Raw genomic sequence first — 24,565 nt, forward strand, 5'->3', positions numbered from 1 at the left:
AACTTTGCAAAATGCAACGGAGTCAAAATGAGATTGAAATGACCTCACCCTAACTAGCTGATCTACAGAAATGACACAGGGCACCCAGTGGGCATGTGAATTAATCTGCAGAGAAACTGCACAGGAGGTCATAGACTTACGTATGTTTCATAAGAAAAGCAAAGCAAATTCCTGAAATATTTCACTGCAAACTGCTTTCCAATTCTTAATGGCAACTCTCAGTCTACTCTAAACTTTCTCAGGGTCTCCACACTGAAATTAGTGGAGATCAATCACACAAATGTCAAATAGGTCCCTTCACTTTTGATTTATAAATACATTTATGGATTGCATTAGTGCTCTTGGCTGCAGAATCAGAGCAGAGGCTGAATGCTCAGCAGACGATCCACCTTACTCATTGCCAAATCCTTTCCAATGTCACATTTTCACGAGAGCTCTCCCAGCCTTCACCTGTTGTCTGAGTATGAGGGATATGCTTTCATCCTAGATGTAAAACTTTGTTTGATTATGCCTTCTGTGTCCAGTTGGTGATGCCACCCAGATAATTCTGTATTATTGATCTGTCTTCATTCTTCACAACTCCTTGGACTTTGTTGTGTCTCCATATGCCATTGTCCATTAGGCAGAGATACACTGTTGTTCCCCCTTTGGAATGTTTGTCAGTCCCCACCACAGCTTCTGTACACAAGTTTGTTGAGGCAGCTGAGTTCTGGTAAATGCAACACGTACAAACAACAGAGACAAGGTGCCTTCTGTTTACTCAGCCTGCTCTGTGCTGGGCTGCAGCATGTTTTTCCTGTGTCCTGTGGGCTGGGTCAGCCTGCTGGGGAGAGGCACCTGTGGTCCTGCGGGCCGGTCATCGAGGAGGAACTTCCTTTATTTACGTACACAGAACTGCCACAAAACACACAGAGACAGCACTGGGGAGGCATCACAGCCTGGTTTCAGGGAACAATTTTACATCAAGTGTGGATCCAAGGATCCTTCCTAAAGACTTGGATCAGAAGGCTTTAAGAAATGGTGCTTCTCTCCACTGAGAAGATAGACTCTCTTCCAGCTACATTGATATCCACGAGAGGCTCCTTACGAGAATCCTGAATGCAGGATTGAGATCTAGCACCTGTACTGACAGATAACTGCATGAACTGGGCACTTTCCCCAAGACTCAGATAACTCCACAGTCTTGCATATCCTTGGCAGACAGATACTCCTCTCCCTCAGAACTCCGATTGAGTACAAACAGGAAAATCTGGACTGGGAAAATCAAACAGTGTCAATAACTTGAAACAATAGAGTATTAGAATAAAAAAGCTGATGAGGTATGAAATACTCCTTTTTTTGACCTTTGCTTGCTATTAATTTAATAACAGTCTTCCTGCAAACTATCAGTATGATAATCTCACAGATAACAGTTTTATACAAATTGCCTTAAGAAAGTATGATACTGGCTTGAAAAATGGCTACAGATTTTCCCCCAAATATTGCTGTAAAGCAGTATGCAGTGGATATTACACATTTCTGATTTAAAGTTGGTGTAATTTGTTTCTCTTTCCTGAGAGTTTGGTTGTATAGTGAGACCAGTAAGAGTACTGAATGAGCAAATATAAAAATTTCTGTTGAAGAAAACACTAGATCTGTGCTGATAATGTCCCTGTATTGAAACTTCATGTCTGAATTGCTGTTCTCTCTGGGGACTCTAACAATAATTTAGCTGTGACTTGGGTTACTTAGGTTAGTACCCTCTTGTACAGATTTTTTTCACTGTCACTTCCTTGGTATTGAGACATTCTAAGAATAGATTTTGAACTAATTCACAGAACTACAGAAAGACCAAACTATGCCGGTAGTGCTGGTAAATGGAATATTTTTGTTGCTTTACTTTATGTGTGAACCCTTGGCACCATCTAGCGTTTGAAAACGCAGACCAACTCTCAACCACTGAGTACAGAACATCGCTACAAAGAGCTTTCAGCCAAAATAAAAGCTAACGGTGCTCTGAACCATCACCTAATTAATTTCACACAGCTGTGTTTTTCCAGTTACAAAATACAAATATAGCAGATCAGGATACAGAAAAGACTTCCTGTGCTTGTGATTTCCAGTCCCTTGTCTCTCCCATGATGTTACACTGGAACTAGTAGATCAAGTCAGTGTCAGAAAAGAACATTTGTGTGCCCACTAGTGGCAAATGCACAGTACTCTTCATGGAGGTAAGTACGGTGTTAGATAAATCTTCAAGCACAGCCTGGATGGAGAAAATGATCTTCTGCTTCTGCTCTAGACTGGAGCTGTTCTGCAGTTTCTGACCCAACCATAACAGCAGCCCTTTGCATTCCACATTTAGCTGCTCATTATCCTTCTTTCTAGGGATTGAGGTTTACCTTCCAGTTCTTTCATGAAGTTTGGCAGAAACAGAACCAAAGATACATATAAATGTATGTATTAGTACAAGTGCTACTCTGCAAAAATCTACCAGCAAAACCTTTCTGCCAACAGTTTGCACTTCATGAGTTTGCTACCAAAGTATTTGTTTTAGTAAGATGAGTAAAGCGTGTATTGTTTTAGCATAGAATTCTATGGCTTCTAACAAAGCTGAGACAGCAGTCTCTGATTTCTGGTACCTCGGGGCCATTGCTTGCAGCAGCTGAGTGAAAAGATCTGTGTGAAATGTACAGTGTGTCTAGCCAAGCGTGAAAGGGAAAAATTGCTGTGACAGCAAATTGCACTTCCTTCTACGTGCTGCGAGAAATGTGGGCAGGCAAAATAAAATGACATCCCTTTGTCAGTTAATGGCAGGCCAATGAAAGCCAGGGAGAGGAGATACAGTTTTTAACTGATAGCTTTGTCTTGTTCTTGTGACTCCATGAATGTGACCCAGCTGCTGGTTATTGAGGTATTGCCAGGAATGGCTGGGAAAAGACAATCTGCTATAGATAACTGGAGCTAGAGGCAGAGGATGTGTGGAAGACAGAGAACAGAGAGGATATTCAGCATTTAAACTTAACTTTATGGATTCTCATACATATAGTGAATTTTGTTATGCATGGAACAGATTATGAGTGCTTTTCTGGAAAAGTAATCAGCTTGACTAGAGAGTCTGGCCCATCATTAAGGAAATAATTGGGATTGCCTTTCCATGGCTGTCAAATAATTTGACACCTGGCCTAAGGCTGACCTAGTCACTCCCTCACTGATCAATGGAGAGAGGCAGCACATTCAGGAGATGATTCATATCTCATCTCTAAGACATTTATTTTGGAATGGGGTGAATCCAGGGCTCAAAAGGTAGTTCTTCTTTTCCCAGACTTTTCCCTTTCCCAAAAGGGGCTTACATATGACACCAGTTTTAGATGTTAGGTGGGATGAAACCTCTACTAATTTGGAGGTGGAAGCAAGGTGAGAAGAAGCCCTGAAGAAAAGCACACCATTAGTGGCGCGAACTCCCTCCTCTGGTCTTTCTTCAGCACACTGAGAGTGAAAGGCATAGGCATGACAGTCTTGAGACCCATGACCTGTAGGTATCTAAACTGACCTGCATGTCCTTGACATCTCTGTTCCCCACTGCCCTCTGGCCATGGACTCTATTTACTTCTGTTTCAGTCCATTTTGATTGTATTAAATGACCTGATGAATGCAAGGATCTACTCATAAAACCAGCAGCAGGAACAAGTCTTTCTCTGGGACTGATAGCACCCAGGTCCCCGTGCAAACTATTTGACAGCATTATCCTTGAGCTGTGTCTAGTTTGGTTGTGGCTGGTGGATACAGGCCCTGAGGCCCTCTTCCCTCACAGCTGTTACAGCATGACATGATCTACCCCATGATCCACCCTCATCTGTCCCTCAGAGTCAGCTAAAGACCCTTAAGCAGGGCTCACTCACCACAGCCCTCTCTGCAACGAAGCACCCTGGGTTATGTGGGTCACAATCTGAACATGAGTCACTGACAAGGCAGGATTGCAAAACCAACAATGTTCTGGGAAGTTTTAATAACAGGACCACACATAAGCCAAAGAAGATAATTTTTGGGATCTGTTTGGCACTGTGTTTTTCTTCCACAGACATTTTGGGCACTGTGTTTTTAAAAGAATGAAAACCTAGAGAGAGCTGAGTGAAAAGTTGACAGGCAGCTCAGAAGCCCTGAGCTCTGAGAAAGAATAGAAGGAATCTAGGCTGAAAAAAAAGAGGAAACTGAGAAAAGGGAAATTACAGGAATCTGCTGAGTATGTTTTCAGTTGTCATGAAGCCGATTCAATTGGCTTTGTACCACTCCAGATACAAAGATAAGAAATAATTACTTTAGTTTGTAATCACAGAGATTTGGATTAGCAACTAGAAAAAATGTCAGGTTAGAAGAGCAATGAAGTAGCATGAGGGAATGCTGCTTGTGATCATTGCAGAATCACCTTAACTGGCAGCTGTTAAAAAATAAGCATCTGTCAGGAATAGCATGATAGGCATTATTCTGTGCTGATGCTGGAGAATGGAGTAAATGATACCAGGAAATCCCTTCCAGCTATAGATCTCTAGTCTTGTTAATGCTGTCAGAATTCAGGAAAACCTGTATTTACTTTGCTCAGATGGAGTGACAGCTATAAATGACCTTTCCCATCAATTTAACAATACTCCTGCCCATTTTTTCCCCCTAGAGCTGCCATGCCTTGGCTGCCTCTGGATGTGCAAATTGCACTGGTGGCAGGAAGCCTCTTGTGCCTGACTACCAACCTGTGAGTACCTGTTTTGGACAATGACTGTGCTGCCTTTGTCCTTCCATTTCTCACTTCTGTCCCAGATCACTGCACTCATTCTCATCAGAACAAAGGTAATCTGAGCTAATTCACAAGTGTGCACTTGTACTCTGTTTTGTACCATACACGGATCATGGCATGGGGTTTAATCACTGCATTGCTCATCTCAGTGAAGAGACAGTAGAAACTAAATGGAGCTAACCTATTTAAATGTTTGTATCACATGAATTTTTAAAGTACAGACCAATGTCGACTGTAAGGTCCTGTGAATGATGCATTCCTCATTGGACTGTGTGTGCCATGTAGGAAGCACAGGGGCAGGAGTTTATACTTTATTGTAAAGTGCTTAAGAAGTTCACCAGCTGCCCTTGTCTGAATCTGACAGACAAAAATTAGCTTTTTCTGTCTGATGCAGAAACAGAAGAGTGGGGCAGGGGGGGAAGTTACTGATGTTGATTGTCCATTAGTAACAGGAAGATGCAGTGGAGCCTTAAGAATGGAACATTTCATATGTTCCAATTTACTTGCTTAACACAGCTCTTTGCTAGGGAGACCATGCCTCCAACACAGAGTGTATATATCAGAATCCAGTATTAAAAGGAATCTCATACCTCACCTCCTGAGGTGTTTATAATTGTCAGTCATCCTGCAGATTTTACAGCCGACAGGAAAAAGAGAACAGTTTATTGCCTTGTTGTGTCTTGAAGGTTATATGTGCCTACACTCATTAAACAATGACCTTGTCACGTAAGAGCTGAACAAAGGAGGATAACACAGCAGTTCTACCAGTCCTGCTGTATGACATTTTAAACAGTAAGCTGTAATATTTAATAAACCAAATAAACAGACTTCCAAGTGGCAGGAGAGATAAGTAATGGAATAGCTAGAAGTACATCTGGTAGGATAGTTTCTTCTCTTTCTGTCATCTGCAAGGAATGTTCCCAAGACAATAAACTTAGGATTCAATTGGAAAAATGGTAATTGTTTTCCACTCCTGTCATCAGGAAACTGAAGACAGAGCAAAGTACTTAACTCCTTTTATCACAACCACAGATGTCTGTAGCATTCCCCACACCCCTCATACCCCCAGATTGTTTGCTTAGTGTTTGCATTCAGGGACTTTAACACTTTAGGATAGGTGTATATAGACTGTACAGGCAACCTGAATGTTCATGAGTGTAAAAAATAATATAGAATGATTACATAGGGTTGATTGTAGCTGAATGTTACATTCTATGCCCTTTATTTCAAGTTGACCACTCAACAAGATTACAGCTGGCAAAAAATTAGGACCGAGAGGGATGCATTCAAAGTTTGAGAGTAACTTTCCAGCTTTAATAGTTCAGATTCTGGCAAATTCCATCAAATATTTCAAGGAAAGAGAAACTCCTTCCTGAAGCACATGCTGTGGAACCACTGAGATTCAGTTAACTAATCAGAAGCATCTGTTGTCTTCTTACACACCAAGCAGACTCCAGCTGCTGCTGCAAAAGGGCTTAGAACACCTGTAAGTCATTTCAGAATTCTCTTTTTTTCAATTTCATTTCATGTCATTCTATTTCCTTTCCTGTCTTTCCATTTAACTTCATTCCCTGATTTCTTGTTTCATGAAGAATTGTCATTTCGTGAAGGGAAATGAAATCTCAAGATTTCCATGAGTGTCATTTCATTAAGTTTCGGTTCATTTCAGTGCACTTCACTTTATTCCATTCCATTTCAATGATACAACTTCTCCTAAGAATTTTCTTTTTTTTCAATCTCATTTCATTTCATTCCATTTCCTCTCCTGTCTTTTCATTTCACTTCATTCCTTCTTTTCTTATTTCATTTCCTTTCATGAAGAGAAAATTCTTCATTTCATGAAAGCACATGAAATTTTAAGATTTTCATGAGTATCATTTCATTAAGGTTTGTGTCATTTCACTGCACTTCAGTTCATTCCATTGTGTTTAACTGTTTTCATTTAATTTCAGAATTTTCTCTTTTTTTCAATCTCATTTAATTACATTCTATTTCCTTTCCTCTCTTTTTATTTCACTTTATTTATTGATTTCTCATTTAATTTCCTTTTATGAAAATTCTTTATTTGTATGAAAGGAAATGATATCTCAAGATTTCTATGAGTATTATTTCATTAAGTTTCGGTTCATTTCATTGCACTTCAGTTCAGTCCTTCCATTTAATTGTTTTCACTTCATTCCAGAATTTTCCTTTTTTTTGCACTAACTTTTAAACAAGGTTGGGGCTGCAGCTGAGGTGCCCAGCTCCATGCATGGCCCTTATCTGAAAGATGTGGAGGCAGCATTGTTATAAAGAAAAGGCAAATCTCTAAGGCAAGACAAGGTAAATAATTATCTTAACAATGAGCTTTATTTCAAAAAAATACAGTGGTCTGAGAAAAAATTTCATATGATGTCATTCTAAATCCTAAAAACCACATTACAACACTGTAAAGCTGACTGGCATTTAATTGTAATGGATCTGTAACACTAAGACAAATTTATTTGAAGAAATATTAGAAGTGCCAGGACAATTAATGTAGTTACTATGGTCTCAACTCTCTTGCTAAGCCCCATAGTCTTCCCCACTGACTTTTTGTCCAAAATAAATGTTAGCAGTAATAGAGGCTAATATCACCTTAAAAAGCTGTAAGATCATATATCATCAGAAATGGGAATTCTTTTCCAATGAAAATAGAAATAGATTTTCACATTCTCAAATATCTTAACTTCTGGCATGTGGAGTAAACCCAACTCTTTTTGAAAAATAAAGCATTATTTTATGGAAAACTTATGCTCCTTCAGAGCCTAGGAGCTATAAAAAGATACTTTCTTTAAACCATTGAAATTCTTAGAAAAAATAATGCAACTCATATGTTTTCTAAACCAACTTGAATTAGTTTTTGTAAATATCTCAACAAAAGGAGTAAGTCTTTTTAGCAAGCAAACATATAACAGCAGAACCCACTACTGTTTTTAGTGTCTCTCCACTGTAGAAGAGATCAGTCAGTAAGAGCTGAAAAATATCCAAGGGGTAGAAAAATGTGTTGTGACAGAATGAATGGCACATGGGAATCCTGCAGCCACAGTGTTAGTGCTGTTACAGTGCCATGTCAGTAGTCCTCTGTCAGGAGCAGAAGGTAATTAACTACACAAAAATAATAAAAGGTGCCAGATGTGTTCAAATTACAGATGAATTCTATGGAAAACCTTTACCTTAAAAAAAATAGAAAGCAAAGTTTGCAGATCTTGGGAAATAATTTGAAGGTCCTTTAAGCCTCTCTAACTCTGCTTCTCATGCACATGAACATATTTACTGTTAAGACTCCTCAAGAACGTGGGCTTTTTCCATATGTCTTAATCACTTCATTTATTCATAAGCCGTGCAGCCAGAAAGAACCATTGCAGATCATCTTGTCTTATTCTGGCATGGCAGAGGCAGCTGGATTTCACTAACCAAGCCCACCAATTCCAGTGGAAAGATACCCAGCCTGGCTTTTGAAATGGCAAACGCCAAGGGCCAGCCTTCTCCAGTTTCCCTGAAACCCTTAAGGTAAACCCAAGAGCTCTGGCCCCACAAAAGAAGGGATTTTATCTGTGTGGAATGGGGGGAAGGATTCTGTCAGTGTCTCTCTTACTGAAGGGAAGCTCTATTTATTGGGACAGGATTTCTTCAACTTACATGCAGAAGCCTAGAATGAAATCTACAGAGTTGGATAAGAGTAGACTACTGAAAACTCAGAGAGTGAAAACTCCTTTTCAAACTTTTCAATTCTGACAATATTTACTGGAGATCACAGAAGTCACATCAGCAAACCAAGTATTTTTTTTCTGCCAGAGAATCTCAAATTACACAGCAGTGCTAAATGAATAGAAAATAAAAAGAATAATTTCTGTGTCCATTTCTTGCCTCACTTCATTGTAAAACACATTTCAGCCATATTACAGAAAGGCTCCTGAGCAGATTATGAATCTGCCAAATTTTAGGCCCAAGGAAGGGGAAAAAGGTTAAGAGACATCTACAGCTAATCCCTCATATCTGAGAGAGTTTGATTGCTGCACCAGTAGGTGTCAACTTGCCATTCTGAAAGCAAAGTTTAAACACTAACAGGAATTAACATCTTCCTGACAATAAGAGAACTGTGCTGCTGGCTACACATTAAAGCAGAAGTTTTGTTCTCATGTGAATGAAGACACCACAACTCCAGAGCAGTCAGCAGAGATCTCTGGATCTGCTGTGAAAACAAGGACCGAGCCTGGTCCTGAATCAGTTCATTGCTTTCTGCTCTGCATGTGCAGAAATCATAAAGAGGAGCCTTTAACTGATTTTAATTGAACACTTGATAAAAAGGCAAGTCTGTTCTAAGATGTCTCTTACATTTGTAAGGGGAAAAAATAATAGAGAAAAACCAATCTTATGGAAAGACAAGTAAAGTTATATAGAAGTCCACATTATTGCTATTAAATAAAAATAATATTTAAACTTACTGAGACATGAAACTGCATAAATATTGGAGCGGGGGGAAAGGCATTCCACTTCCACAAAGGAGTTACAGAGATTGGGAAAACAACTGAACAGTTGTGAAAGTTTATATCTAAACTTGCTAACTTGATATTGTCCGTCACAAATATACAGCAAGTGTTGGGAAGACAAAAAAGGAATCCATTACACTCATTATTCCTGTTTTTTGAAAAAATTATGACACCTCTGCTGTGACACAATCTGTTAACTTTGAGCATTTTGTACCTTTAAACCAGAATGAAAAGCTAATGCAATCCCCCAAGAAACTCAGCTAACAACCTTCCAGCAAGTCACTACCAAAATTGGAAAAAAAAAAAAAAAAAAAAAAAAGAAGGCAGAGTTAAACTGAAACACTGACAAAACTAAATGAGTTCCCAGTAATATGAAAAAAGAGAGCCAAAGTGATATTCCAGATGGAGATTATTTGGAGTTACAGCAGTGAACTGTGTAAAACTAAAGAAATGGTAATAAAGAATGAAAATCAATCTGACTATTAAACAGAAGGGATAAGAAACAGTGCCACTGAGAGATGGGTGTGTTAGTCAGCAATGTGAAATGGGATAGCTTTGCCAGAGATTGGCTTCAGAGCTGACAATCCTGCAACATGTCAATTCTTTTGAAAGCAAAACCAGCAAGTCCTATTAAATACCAGATAATCTGCAGTGAGTTATGAAAACAACTTGCCCATGCACTATTACTTGACAACAGGGAACAGAGAATGGGTGAAATAACTCCCTCCATCCTTCCTCTGCTCTGTAGGCTGGCTTTGCAGTACTGGCTCTGGAATTCTCCTGCCCCAGCAGTGGAGCCTGATAGAGGACCAGGTGCCTCAGGGAGATGGATGGTGCAGCACCTTTGCACCTGAGCCCTGAAGCTCAATGACAGCATCCAGTGTGCAATTTCCTCTTCACTCTTAAAGGTTCTGGGTTAGGGATAAAGAAGATATCTGGGGCGAGACAGTTTGAAATGGGCTTCCTGCTGCCATCACAACTACGAGTCAAGGTCTCAGTGCAGATCAGACAGCCTCCCTCCCACTGGAAGAGCAGCAGCAGCTGGGAAGAGGATCCCAGGCACCAATGTGCCATAGTCGAGGCCATCAAGGTATCAGAATCTTTCTTAAGGCTGGAAGAGTTCATTATAGATGTATTTTATTTCAGTGTGATGTTAGGCTACAGATGACATTCCCACTTACAGGCTTCTGCACAGCTGAGTTTCCAGTTTGCTTTCACTTTTATCTGGTATCTTTATCAGAGACCACCTCCACTGCTACAACTGGATTCTCCACTGTACTCACAGACAGCCCTTGGCCATATTAAATTTTTAACCTGGGGAGTGGCAGAATCTTTTCCCTGTTAAGGACTGAAAACCCTCTGAGCACGTTTGACAGGTCACAACTTGACACACATTTTTACATTATCCAATAGTAACCAGAAAAATAAATAAAACATGCGTTGGCAAGCAGCCTGAAATAAAATCACAAGTCACATTGAGGCTTGTCTCCTATCTCACCTTCCCTTGTTGTTTCTTTCTCTCTCCCTCAGCATTTTAAAATCTTATCCTTCCTCAAAGCATCCATTTAAGGCTGAGATCAGGCAGTAAAAGCCATAGCCCTCAAATGCCTTCGTTTCTCCCATTGTCCAGCGATGCACAGCAATAGCTGGGAAGGGCCTTGTCCTTCTGGACCCAACCACATCCTGAACTCCAAAATTCGGCTTCTGCTATTTCTGCATCAGCCTCCATTTGCCAGCCCATTGCTGTTGCTTGCCGCGTCTCTTTTAGTTCATTCACCCACTTTTCTCTCTTCCTGTGCATCCTAGTTTTCACTCCCACCCTCCTTTCTCCAGCTTTCTTCCTACTCTTCCTTCCTTCCTTTCTTCACCTTCTTAAGCCTCCATGTCTCGCTGCATCAACCTCTAGCACTCAACACCAGTATCTTCTAGAACAGTGTTTTGACCTCTCCCTTCATGCTCATGTGCACACACCCATTACGTGACTCTTACACAATAAATACATGCTTAATATAGAAGTAGATGGTTATTTATCTTCCTTCGTCAGGTTGAGTGGAGGATCATTTATTCACACAGGTCTCTGGAAAGGTCTTGTATTGGAGCAGTGGTTGGTTCCCTACTCTGTTGCTTGGTACTGTATTCAGGATCATCCATGAAAGAAGGGACAAATTAGACCAGTTCTGTCCCACAGGTAAAAGCAGCAAAGAGTAATAAAAAAAAAAAAAAGAAACCAACCAACCCACCAACAAAACATGCAAAATAAAGCAGATAAGAAAAAGTCCTTCAGACAGAAATTAAGTCAGGTTAAAGGTTTAGCAGTCAGAACAGTATCAAAGAAGACAAATTTATATGCTAAATATCACATAATATGCAGGAAAAATGTGAAGCCAGATGTCACTGAATCTTCCGAAGTCACATGTGTTGGCTCCTCTGTGCAACTCCTAGGGGAAGGAAGTACTTGTATTTAAAGTCTTCTGCTTCTATATTGTTTCTTAAGTTATATTTATTGCTTGACAGTGGAAAATTCATCTACACCTGTTCTATTTAAATCTCTTATCCTGTTTGAAGTATACCAGAGCAGAACATGTATCTGACATTTTAAATTAATGAGACAGTTGTGTACTGTCTTTAGCTGTGCCACTGTCAATCAGCTCAATTTTGTTTAATACATTGTTCTCACAAAATGTGTGAAATATTTTCTAGATAAAACAGGAATGTAATCCTGACCTTTAAAAAAGGGTAAAATTTAGATAGTTCATTTACACTCTTAGTATATTTTACTGCTGAGACATGTTTAGCACGGTCTTAAAATTGAAACTCCTATCAGAGCTAACATAGAATGGAAAGTAAAAGTCAGTACGAATATCCCTGAATTAAACCATATTGGTCTTTGCCACAGTTCCTGTGATATGTTCCAAAGGGATGGCTGTCAGATGGTAATTATAAATCACTGCTTTCAGTTTTCTAACTTAAGCATGATCCAAGATAGACAGTGAACACCTCTGAAATAGCTTATACTGTCACCTCAAAGACTTCAGGAAGATGTTAGGTTTGCTGTCGTTCTGTAGGACTTACATGGCAAAATCTGAGAAGTGTCTTCTCACGTGAGGGTTTTTCACCCCTTTGCAATTTGAGAAGGTGTTGGGCAGCAGCAGAGACTCTGGAATAATCTCCTGTGAGCTCCTGTGAGGAATATGGTACTATACTGTGTCACTCTCAAGTCACATTGGAATTTTTTCAGGAACAGCACTAGAAACTTTTGTAAGAATGAAAGTTATTGGCATTCATGGTGGGGAGCAGGGGGCATCCTGCTGAGTGTATTTTAGACACTTTTTTTGGATCAAATTCTATCTGTCACTAACTCACATAAATATATTAATACTGCTCAAAGTGTCATGTATTGCAGTCTTGATCTGTGAAAAATATAGACTGGGTAAGTTTCCTACTTGCAGTTTCCTCTTCCACAGTTCACAGGATCTTGCGAAATGTTCCAGCAAATTCAGGCTGGAGTAATGCTAGAACAGCTATAGAAAGTGTTGGGTACACAAAAATGGAGCAATGGACAGTAGGGGCTCTTTCAAAAGGAAACTTGAGAACACAAATATATTTCAAACAAAAGTTCTGAACCTAGTGAAATCTGTGCAGAGGCTTAACATTTTACTTTGTGAGTAACTCTATTTAAATCAATGAGGCTCTTCACAGCATGTAAAACTTGACACACACACAAGGCTTTGCAGGATGAGGGCCAAATATTTTTTTTTTAAGAGTGTGACTTGCTTGGAGACATTCCAGAGGAAAAAAAAACCATGTGGAGCTCTCTATAAAATTGTTGGCACTATTCTGCTTATTAAATAGACATGGATTCACTCAAAATAAGGTCTAGACATTTATATCAAGTATGTGGAAGTTTGTGCCTATTCCTAAGGTAAAAAAAAATAGTGATAATGCTTCTAGATTTGTATGTTGGGTTAAATTCTTGTAAATATTCACTTAGAGTTTTATAAACTTCCCTCTGTTACCTATTTTACTATCTTACATATAGTTCTCCTATCAGGCAAAATTTTCTCTGTTAGCCAGTAAATTGCTGTAAGTTTCAAGCTGACAGCATGGAAAACAATTTCTATTACTTACTTTATTATTTTAGAGGTGGCGAAACATAAAATTTCCTATCTTAGCTCAACTTAATTCCATGCTAAGACAAGAATTTATTGTTCAATTTGCAGCTTGTGTATTGAAGAGCAATATATTCATTTCAGGAACAGAGTCTAATTTTAGTTCCATATTGAAGGTATGATGAAAAGGTGGATGCTGGGAGTGTCAGTAGAACTTTTTAAGAGCAAGCCCAGTATAGTTCTTGAACTATATAATGATTGTGAGATGAAAGAAATCATAGGACAGACTTTACTGATTTAAGTGGAACCTGCTACACACCTGAAATTATTTACCCACAGTTGCTATCATGGGCATGGCCTCGAACTGCTTCAGATGAATGTGTTGACATTATAGCTCTTCAAGAAAACAGAAATAGTCATTTGGCCCACTGGGTGCTGGACTGCTTGTGGGTAGCTGCTGCCAGTACTTTAAATAAGAGGTCTGAGGAGACACGTGGAACATCTGGCAACAGCAGCTACTTTTTTAATCTAACAGGCCACAGGTCACATTGTACCACAGCTCACAAAATCACTGTCACATTCAACAAAGCACATTTACTTGACCACAAGGTGCCTTGAGGTCAGATTCAAAAACTTCTGCAGGTGTAGATGGGAAGCCAGCAGGATCTTCACAAGCCCCCAAGTGCTTGTTTCCAATTGGCTTCTCACTAGGACTGTCTTTGTAGGAATAGCTTAGAAACATTTCAATAATATGGGATTAGGCGTCTCAAGGCACACTGCTTCAGGCTGCAGACAGCCAGATGCTGCCTTTTGGGTAGCTGGTTTTCAACTACAGTTAGGGCAGCTGTCCCATATCCAGACCAAAATCCTCTAGTTCTCCCAGTCTTGGAATGCAGGAGACCTGGATGGGTTAACAGGAAGAATTGCTGCATGAACCAGGTACATTTTAGTGAACAGAATTGCACAAAAACTCTTGGAAGTCTTTTTCATCTCCTTAGGGTGTGACAATACCTGTAGGTTTTTCAACAGAGATTGCACTCCATATATACAGGGGAAAGAATAGTTTCCTCACTAACTGGGCTGGGCTTGATGCTTCAAAATCATCTTTGCAAGCAAGGATTCCTTCCCTTCTATAGGCATACTTTCCAGAGCAGTTTCTGCATTCCTATTTTTAAAAGTTGCACATTTTGAAGATATGGGAACACATGCTCTTTGCAAGATAATCTCCACTTCCTTCCCCACTCCACACTGTCACACTGCTCAAAGCCAAATTTAATGCACTGCTGCAAAGTCTGTTATAGAAATTGTATATAATCTATACTATGACTTGCCTGAGAAAAAATGGGGAATGTTGCCAAGAAAGGTAATTGCCTTTTCAATGTTTCAGTGTTTAGAGATAGAATATTGAATCCAGAGCAATGTCCTTGGGAACTATACAGCAAATACAAGGATCAGCAGAGTAGCACTAGATGGCACTACAGTAATTTTCATTCAATAAGCATAGGCCAAGCCCAGGGAATGATGGACTCGGGTCCAGCTCTGAATGGGAAGCTCAGATTTACCATCCAAATTTTACTTGTGTGGCCTGAGGAGATTCTGAGGAATATGAGGTGTAGCGGTCTTTCCAAGGATTAAAACATAGAGTCTTCAGTTGGTTGATAAGTGATATCATATAGATGATGAAGAGTGCAAAGCTACCTGAAATGTTTTAATTTCACAAAGTGAGACCACAAGGTACCTGAAAACCTGTTATGTTCTACTGAACCCAAGGTAAGCATATCCAGATTCAGTACATCAAAAGGCATCTCACTCAAAAGCACACCAGAAGTGTTAAGTGTCATTTGGGCAACCAGACAGTTCATTGTCTGTCTGCAGGTACAAACTGCCTGTTTATAATTACAGTGGTTTGTGCCTAAAAATGAAAATTTGACTTCTGGACCAAAATCACCTAGATTTTGGGACTAGCCTCAAAGCTTACATTTCCTGTCACACAAAGTTAAATGCTGGCTGTTGCCAATTTCTTTTAATGTTTCCCACAGGTGGTAGCTAACATCAAAGCTTAATACATATATTGTTCTTATAACAGTCAATATAGCTTGTTTTCTCTAACACGCTGATTTGAGAGCTTACTTTTAGAATTTTGCAGAGGTACAGTCTTCAACAGGAATAACTGAGTGATTCTGTAGCTTACATTATCAAATGCATATAGGAGAAAATAGAGCCTGTCAAGAAAATCATACTTACTCTTGTACGCTGGACCATTTTAAACTAAATTCATGTGTTTGTAGCAATGAAAAAACCATGGTCTATCTCAGATTTGAGTTCTAAAACATTGTAGAACCAGATTTATAAATCTTGTAAATCCTTTAAAAGAAACATCCAAGTGCAGAATATTCACTGCAACAGCACTACGAGTTATTTTTACAATATAATTATTTTTCTATTATGCATTTCTGTGAGTTATATTTTGCCTTCTGTTATGCTTCAGGTTCAAATCCTCAAGGGTAGTTATTAGCTATTTCACTGGAATCAGTGGGAGTGAGATATTTCAAAGATAGGAAACTGACATTTAAATCTTAAGGCAAGTTCAACGTGAATGTTTGAGTTTCTTCAAGTAAATCTTGTTCTAGTCCTACGGCTACATTTACTTTAGGGATATTGTCAGCTAAAAGGCCATCTACTAGTTAGTTACAAACAAGAAACCCTACTAGTACATTCCTTTACGACAAGAATGGTCTTTATCAGTGGAAATAGCCTGACTGGAGACAATATAATCGCTTAGGTAAATAAGCACTGGAACCAGTAACATTTGACTGTAAGTTGTGCTCACACCCAGCCAATATGTGCAGGTTAACCCCAATAGGCTTTCATCCCAAAAAGGGTGAAGAGGGATCATAAGAGCATAAAAATCTAGCATGGCACCCTTGCTTCAAACTGCCAACATTTAAATAGCATCATTTAGTAATAAATGAGGCGCCCCTTGTGCTGGAATTGGACTGTTTGCCCATGCAAGGCTAAACCTGTGGTGAAGATGAGAGACATAGGATGTCCAAAAACACTTTAAACTGTCTCTTTTAGTCATGAGCCACTGCTCTTTGAAACAATTCCTGTGTGGTTCTGAGCACATCCTGAGAAAATGTTCTGGTTGTCCTACTTCTTCTAATGTGTTCTCTAATAAGGGCTCCTTTTAATCTGTGCTTTAAATCTCCTTTAATCTGGTCATGGTTTTACACTTTGAGATGTACCCCTGAGGCCTCCTCTCACTTCAGAAGAGGCTTGAAAACAACCATAGCTTGCTGCTTACTTTCTCAGACATGTCTATGAGTATTCCTGGAGCCCATGTTGGTCCTGGTAGACATTGCAGACTCCATTGTCGATGCAAAAATGGACTGTGTGGCTAGCAATGAAGCGTGGCACTCTCGGAAGTACTTGGTGAAGTGAAGGTCTGATGGGACGTGCCGTTTGTTGTTCGCATTTGGCAACCTGGGTGACTTAACCGAAGTCCATCCCAACAACGCATTTGAAGTCCAGAACAGCACCTGGAAAAGATCCCCAACAATGTGGTATGCCTGTGGGAAGCAACAATAGTGCCCCAAAGCTCACTGTTTTCTTTGTCACCCCAACAGAACAGGGTGACATGGAGGTTGAAGAAGCAGTGCCTGGCCCAGGCCCAGTGGAGGTGTAACACTGCCCAGCTGTGCAGGCCTGGGACGAGGACTGTGCTTGACAGATGTGCTTGGTGCATTGCTAATGACATTGCCAAACCACTCTGTGTGTGTGTGTGTGTGTGTGTGAGGCAGGAGGCGATCCAGGAGTTATCTTACCTGGCTCTATTACCGGGTAATTCACTTAAACTACACCTATGCTCTCTTTGTGTCTGGCAAGGTAGGTAGGCTAATAAATACATTCTGTTCTAACCTAGGAGACAAAGCTTAGAAAACTAATTTAGAAGGTTATTAGCTACTATGTAGTTAGCTGAACATGTGATAAAAGTTGCCCCTCATTTAAAAAATAAGTCAAACTATTGTGAAAATTTTCAAAATATAGCACATTTAAGACAATCTAAATTCCTTCTAGGTTTAAAATTCATGTCTAAAACTTTCCCAACTTCTTTAATTTGTCTATTGTCCTGAATTTTGTCCCACTTCCTTTCCAACCTAGCCTGTTTCTCTCCTCCTCGGACAGCCTGGGCTCCCTGGGGATCACCATAGTGCTGCTGGCCTGATTGAGGTGCTTGGCAGTGTTTAGCTGCCAGCCTTCAGAAATCACATTAGTAGCCACTAACACCAACCAATACTGATTATCATCAGATTTTTAAGAGAATAAAATATCTAAATCCTAAATCCTATATTGCTGGTCTTCAGTGCTTTGAAAACACGGAACAAGTTTAAAACTTCTTTTCTGCAAGTATGGAAATCTCCAAGTGGAGTGAAGCCACCACCCAGAATGTCTCCCAAACCACCTCCTGGTAGGCACTGCCACAGAAGAATACAGCTTGCACAGATATTCTTGGGGACTGTCCAGCTGCTTCGATCTATACTCAAATTATGCTGACAATCAAGTGACCTGTAGAACAAAGAGATTTTTTTAGAGCCATTTTGTAGGTTGTTCGGTAAAACACCTTGGTCGGTGTAACACAACCCTGTCAATGCTGGTGTTGTCAGGTGTCACAATTTTGCTTCACCTCTCTCCAACTAATGGTGATTTCTACAAATTAAAAGTGCTCTTGTAAGTGCTGAAAGCCAGTCCTGCATGTTGAATCATGGAAGGCATGGTCTGCCAATCCTGCAATACAGTGGACAGTCAGAGGGACCGACTGAAAATACAAACCTGGCATGCATCTGGGTGGTGTTAACTAGGCTTCAACCCAACCTCTTCCTACTGTTGCTGTAGCCTGAAAAATTGTGCAAATGCATTGCTGCTGAAGAAAGGAAGGAAAACGAAACAAGTCCAGAGAACAGAACCACCAGCTCACATTAGTATTCTGCCCTGGTGAAATAAACCAGATCCTCTAGACTAAATAGGCACAAACGGAGGTCTCCTCAGGAATATAGCTTGGATAGGAATGGCTCTAATCTCCGCAGTGCCACAAATCCCCTTTGAGAAAAGGAATTTTGGGACGCTTTAAATTTTTAACTGTTCCTTGTTTGCCGTGAAACAGCACTGTGCCTCAGGCCACTCTAATAACATTCCTGGCTTGCTCTGCTGTAACAATCTGTAAAAACTCATCCAGTCAGATGATTTGGAGTTTAATATCAAATTGCTTTGGAGAACATTCATGGTTGGAAGTGCATAATAATATGTTTTATTATTGCTGTAAAAAAAAAAAAAAAAGAAAAGCTACAAGAGAAGTGGTTTGCTTTCATCCATTGGGGAGCTCTGCTTTGTTATTACATTCTGTGCAATGATAATTAATGATTCCACAACCAGCACTAAAAAAAAATGTTCCCTGGCTAAAATTTTCAAAAGTAACTCATGATTTGGGGTTTCTTTGCTTTTATGTATTCAGTTTGAAATACCTTGAAGAGGGACCTGGTTTTCAGAAAATGCTAAACACTGATTTTCTGCAAATGGTCCAGCTTCCTCTCAAAACCTTCAGACCCTGTCATTTTAAGACCATGGTAGATACTGTATACTGGTGACAAAAAGTATGCCAATTCATAAATTAGTAACAGAGCACCAGATTAGATCACAAATAAATCCATTTCAAAGGAAAATATTTTAAAATTATACCTTCCTTGCAAGAACAGACTTCTCGACTCTTGGGATGATTGGAAGTTACTTAATGAACAAACAAACAAGCAAAAGAGGGTAGGCTAGGGACCGGTTCTAGCAGTTGCTTTGTATTACTCAGTAAAGGAAAGATCAAGAACGCATACTACAGTCTTGGGTGGTGCTTGGACATGTCAGAGTACTTTTAAAAGTCACTGCATGTGTTGTGCCTGCCTGAAGCTGTCCTGGAGCCTGGCTGTCCTTTTTCTGGTGGGAGGAATGACTATTAACACCTATGCAAAGTGGGGAACCTGCAACCAAATCAGAAAGTTGATGTTTTCAGCCTTGATGTCGATGCTTATTCAAGGTACAGAACAATGGAGAAAGAAGCATCATAGATGTTCTTATTTCATCCACCCAAATGACTCAGCTTCCAAAAAAATCAGAAAGGCTTCTAGGTCTTTTTCCCAGCTCAGCTGCAGTGGAGCAGGCAGAGGAAAGCAAAGGACTGAAGGAGAAAGCAAATAACCAACCCCTTCAGAGCTCTTCCTCCACCACAGTGATAACACTGTGGTATCCTTATTTCATGCCCCTCTATTTCTAGTCATGTTCAGTTAGCCCAGATTAAAAATACTTGGACCTATATCTTCCAGTTTGGTCCAGTCACTTTACCAGCCTTGCCTTTTCTTTGAAGGGCGGTCTGTGGCCAGGGCAGGTGTGCTGGATGTTCAGGTGAACATTTCAAAAGTGTATTTCTCTTCTGATACCTGAGGTTCTTGCATTTTTAAGACCAAACTTGCCTTCTATTTATTTAGGCAAGATAGAATTTTTGGCCCTGTAAAATTAATGTGAGTCTGCTTGTGAACAACCAGATCACCATGCTGCAACTGATTACACGTGCAAGCAAAACTGCCAGAGTTCAGTGAAGGCAAAGCAGGGAGCACTTGGTAAGTGAAGGTGCCCAGCAGGAGCTGGCTGGCCTGCTGATGAGGGTTCCTTCATCCTTAATCCTGAGATGTGCCATGTTGGGATTATTTTGTTAGATTAGACACCAGGCAAGACCCTGCATTTGTTCTACCATTCCCAGGATTGTCCACTTCTGCTTTGCAGAGGTCTCTGTCCCTACTGCAAGTCCCTCTTGCCAAATCTTGTGGTTTATCTAGTACATGCTTATCAGCCTTTTGCTTCAAGGTATCCTTTGCTGACAGGATTTACCCACAGACACCAAGATTTCCTCAGCAGGATAATGAAAGTGCTTATTGTTTTACTCCTGCTCTCTTTCCTTGCTATTATCTCAGATTTTCCATCTAAATTATTATTCTTCTCTGCCTAGCTGAAGTAGAGAGTAGTGTTCATCTCACTCAGAATGGAAAAAGCCTGGAAATAAGGAAGCAGCATCAAATGCTCACACTTCTGATGACTGCTCTGACTCCCATAGGCAATCCTCTGGCTGTGTGTCACCATGGCCTAGAAAAAGCACCCTAGCACAGGAAATTCCTACCACTGTAGCTATACCTCAGTTCCACAGACACCCAGATTTCTGGGCACAGATGCTGGGTCTGCAGAGAAGACTGCTTGCCACATCAGCCAGAACTGAAAGGTGCCCTTTTGCCTTGCTGAACTCCAATTCAGTTTTACAACCCCTGACACTGAGGTTTGGTATGTGGCTGATGGTGGTAGGAGTGAGGGGAGTTGACTAACTTCATCAAACCTTACTAAGTTCCATCTGGAATTAAAAAGTTTTATTTAAAGTCTATGCCTGCATTTGCTTTCTCAGAATTGCTCTAGGCTGCAGAGAGGAATAAACTCTGGAGAAGGGAGTGGAAGAGAGTGCTCGGGGCCAGAGCTGCAGAGGTTGCCTGGGTCAGACAATTTGCAACACAGAAGTAGGATCAGCCAGGGACACACGGAAAAACAATGATCCCGCAGATGTGGGCTAAGGCAGCATGGTTAATGTGGCAGCTTGGGGCTGGTGAAGCAACCACGGTGGCCCATAGCACAGAAAGTGGGCAGTGTCACCCAGGAGTGGCAGACTGAGGGCACGGTGCACAGCATGCCCTGCAGCGCTGCATTGCTGGCAGCACACACCCCAGGCTGGCGGCATGCCTGGGAAATAAACACTGAAAGATGAAAGCAAGCCAATGTGGGAGGTAGCAGCCGGCTCAGTTTCCAGCCTCTGATCACCTTCTTCCAAGTGGTGTTTCCTCTCAGTATCCCCTTGTTCTCCTACAATGCACGGATCATTGCCCTCCATCCGGAAAACTGATTGCCTTAGGAAAGAAGGGATTGCCCAGAAATTTCCCCAGGGAATTGCTTTTCATTCAAGAGTGTGTGCACACCCTGAAAAAGGAACCAATAGGCTCATTGCAGCCTCATGGTCTGGAGCACCCACACCAGTCCATGGCTTTCCCATATCCTTCTCAGTCTTACTGACAGAGCTCTTCAGATGTCCAACATATTGCTACAGAAAAACCACAGCAAGTTCCATCATGCTTTGAGGGCTCAGAGCTGGTCCCTAGCACCAATGCTTCCTCACAAAATCAAAGTATGTCCTACAGCTGTGTGGGTCAGGTTGGTAAAGCCCGGGCATGATAACCACCAGCTGCACAGTCTCCATCCTGCTGAGCTCTGGCCACAGCCTAGCTCTGCTGGTATTAGGAATTTTTCTTCTTGTTTATACCAAGTAGCAGCCTATTTCCTTTCTTTTCTTCCATCCTATCATCAGATCTTCAAAATGAAACAAAGCAGTTGATTATTTCCCTCCACCCAGTTACAAGTTCTTTGCCCTAGAAGCAGGCCAGAATGGCAGGTGTTTTCATTAGATGGAAACTTGCTGAACCTTAATCCTGGCAAAAATGGTAACATCAAGAGGACCTGCTCTACAATTATGAAGAGATATAGCAAATCTGAGAGTTTATGTTACTAAAACTTTATACTTCTGATAAGTTTTAGATATCTAGCATAAAAATATTTACTGCATACTGGAAATGAAAATGCTACAGTTTGCTACGTAATTAATTAAAAAGTGAAAAAGCTTATAAATTGAGGCTAAAACTGACTTATGGAACTTTTATACAAGTGGAGTCAGTGTTGGATGACTGCAGAAAAGACTGCTGTCATCCTGACTTCATCCTCTGGATCCTCCCTTTGGGTTTTTATACACATCGATGAGATCCTCTTCTAAGACTTCTCTTCTCCAGCCAGAACAGCCGCATCTCCTCCAGCCCCTCTTCACAGGAGAGGTACTCCAATCCCCTAATATCTTAGCAACCCTCTGTTGAACTCTCCAGCAGCTTTGTATCTCCCTTGTAGTGGGGAGCTCAGCAGGTTCAGCCTCACCAGTGCTGAGGAGAGGAGCAGAATCAACTCCCTCAACCTGCTGGCAACATGCAGCCCAGGATACCGTTACCCTTCTCTGCATCAAGGGCATGTTGCTGGCTCGTGTTCAACTTGGTGCCCACCAGGATCCTCAGGTTCTTCTCACAAAGCTGCTGGGGCAGCCCCCTGCATGTACAGGCGCCTGGGGCTGGTGCTCCCCAGATGCAGGACTTCGTGTTTCCCCATGTTGAACTGGTAACTAAATCCTGGCTATGCTGGCTCTATATTTATTTTCCCTGTTGTTGCTACGTGCTAGCACATTCTTTATTGCACTGTTTACGTAGGACTGCCAAGTGGCAATTTAGCTGCATTTGTGCAGGGTGCACATGAATCCTTCGTGAGTGCTACCCTGCTCTAGAAATGTAAATTCACACATTGGCCTCATCAGTATCATTTTGAATGCAACTAACATCAATTATGTGTGTTTCATTATATTTTTCATCCTCTTCCAAGGTGCAGAATTGCTTATACAGTGTATTATTTAATCTTTGGGGTTTTTTTGCTGGTAATGTATATGCTAGGCTGTGTTCTGTATGCTGAAGTATTTTAAATTGTCTCTTCTTCAAGCTAATCCAGGGTTGTTACCTCAGACTCTCCCTCACAGGGCAAGTGCTGCACCTCCCCTTGGACCACTTGGTGGCTTCCACTGAACTTGTTTCAGTTTGTTGAGATTTTCCTTGCATTTTGGGAGCCAAAACTGGACACACTATTCCTCATGTAGCTGAGCAGAAATAAATAATCACTTTCTTTGGCCTACTGGCTATGCTTCCAATCGTATGACCTGGGATGCTTTTGGCCTCCTTGCTGCCAGGACACACTGCTGGCTCATGGCCAACATCCTGTCCAACGAGACCCCACATCCTTTCCTGCAAAGCTGCTCCACAGCCCATCAGTCCCCACCCTGTACTGTTGCAGAGGCCTGCTCCTTCCCAAGCGCTAGACTTGTCAAATTTCCTTCTATGTGTCCCTGCTGAGTTTTACAGACTTCCTGTCAGGTCATTCCCCCAACTGGTCTAGATCCATTTAAATGGCAGCTCTGTCCTTCAGCACTCCCACTGTTCCAGCTTCAGCACCACCTGCAAATTTGTTGAGCACACACTCCATCTCCTCCTCAAAAGTCTCTGAGAAAGATGTCAAAGAGAACCGACCCCTGCCATTCTCTGCTTGCTGCTGCCTTCCAATAGAGTAAACCCATGGACCCTTCCCTCCGAGCCTGACATCGATGCATCTCTTCCCATCTGAGTGTCCACCGTCCGCACTATAGCGTCCCAGTGTGTCTGCCAGCTACAGGAAGATGCGATGCGTTCTGGTACTTGGAATACCAGCTGTCTTTTTGCGCTGCAGCGAGCGATTCCTTTGCCCGACGTGATCGGATGTTACTTCACCTGCACTTAGGCCAAGCCATGGATTCGCTCCCCATTATGGGGAGGAAGGGAGAGGAAACTGCTTCGAATGGGGTATTACTCCAGACAATACCGACGTGTCTCCAAGGGTCTCCAAGTTTTTGCTGCTACCTTCAGCGTAGAAGGAGCCGCCTGACTCCTGCAGGCGCAGTGCCGGGGCGGTCCCTGCCTGCGCCGCATCCGGCCGCCCCGGGAGCCGCGCTTGGAGACACCAGCGGCGCACCGCCGTTCGGCCTGTGAGGCCGAGTGTGGCGGGGAATTCCGGCTCCCGGCGGGGCGGGACGGGGCGGGGGCTCCGCTCGGCCGCCGCGGCCCCGCCGCCTCCTGCCGCCCGCCCCCGCACGTGACTCCGCCCGGATCCAAGATGGCCGCCGGCCAGCGAGTCCATTCCCGGAGCGGGCATCGCGCCCGACTCCAAGATGGTGGTCAATGGAGGCCACCGGAGACAGCCTAGCGGGTCAGTGCGAGCGCCGCGCCCCGGTTGGCTGGGCGACGCCCCGCCCCCGCCAGCCCGCCGCTCCCATTGGCGCCGCGGGGGGGCCAGGCCGGCTCTCATTGGTCGGCGAGGTGTCGCTCCCGGTGTCTCCGCTCCGGGGCCCGGGGAACTATTTTCCATTGGGCGGAGGGAGGGAGGGGGCTCGGTCCGGTCGCTCCGGGAGCGGCACCGGCGGCGGGCCCGGGCCG

At 42.0% G+C, this 24,565-nt stretch overlaps 1 protein-coding gene across 2 annotated transcripts in view; it reads left to right on the plus strand.

The window, feature by feature from the left end:
• The first annotated feature begins 4,704 nt into the window (after positions 1-4,704).
• SOCS5 (suppressor of cytokine signaling 5) overlaps positions 4,705-24,565 on the plus strand; it is a 54,433-nt gene continuing 34,572 nt past the window's right edge. Inside the window, exon 1 of one of the 2 annotated variants that reach the window (XM_042051461.1) lies at positions 4,705-4,726. The gene's annotated coding sequence lies outside the window, so the exon portion shown is untranslated. Of the gene's footprint in view, positions 4,727-24,231; positions 24,339-24,565 lie in introns of those variants that run through there. The other variant, XM_042051460.1, reaches the window with a different exon arrangement.

The sequence above is a fragment of the Corvus kubaryi genome, unplaced genomic scaffold (assembly GCF_017639235.1).
Source record: "Corvus kubaryi isolate FWS band 111438036 unplaced genomic scaffold, C.kubaryi_AGA036_p1.0 76, whole genome shotgun sequence".
Lineage (NCBI taxonomy): Eukaryota > Metazoa > Chordata > Aves > Passeriformes > Corvidae > Corvus > Corvus kubaryi.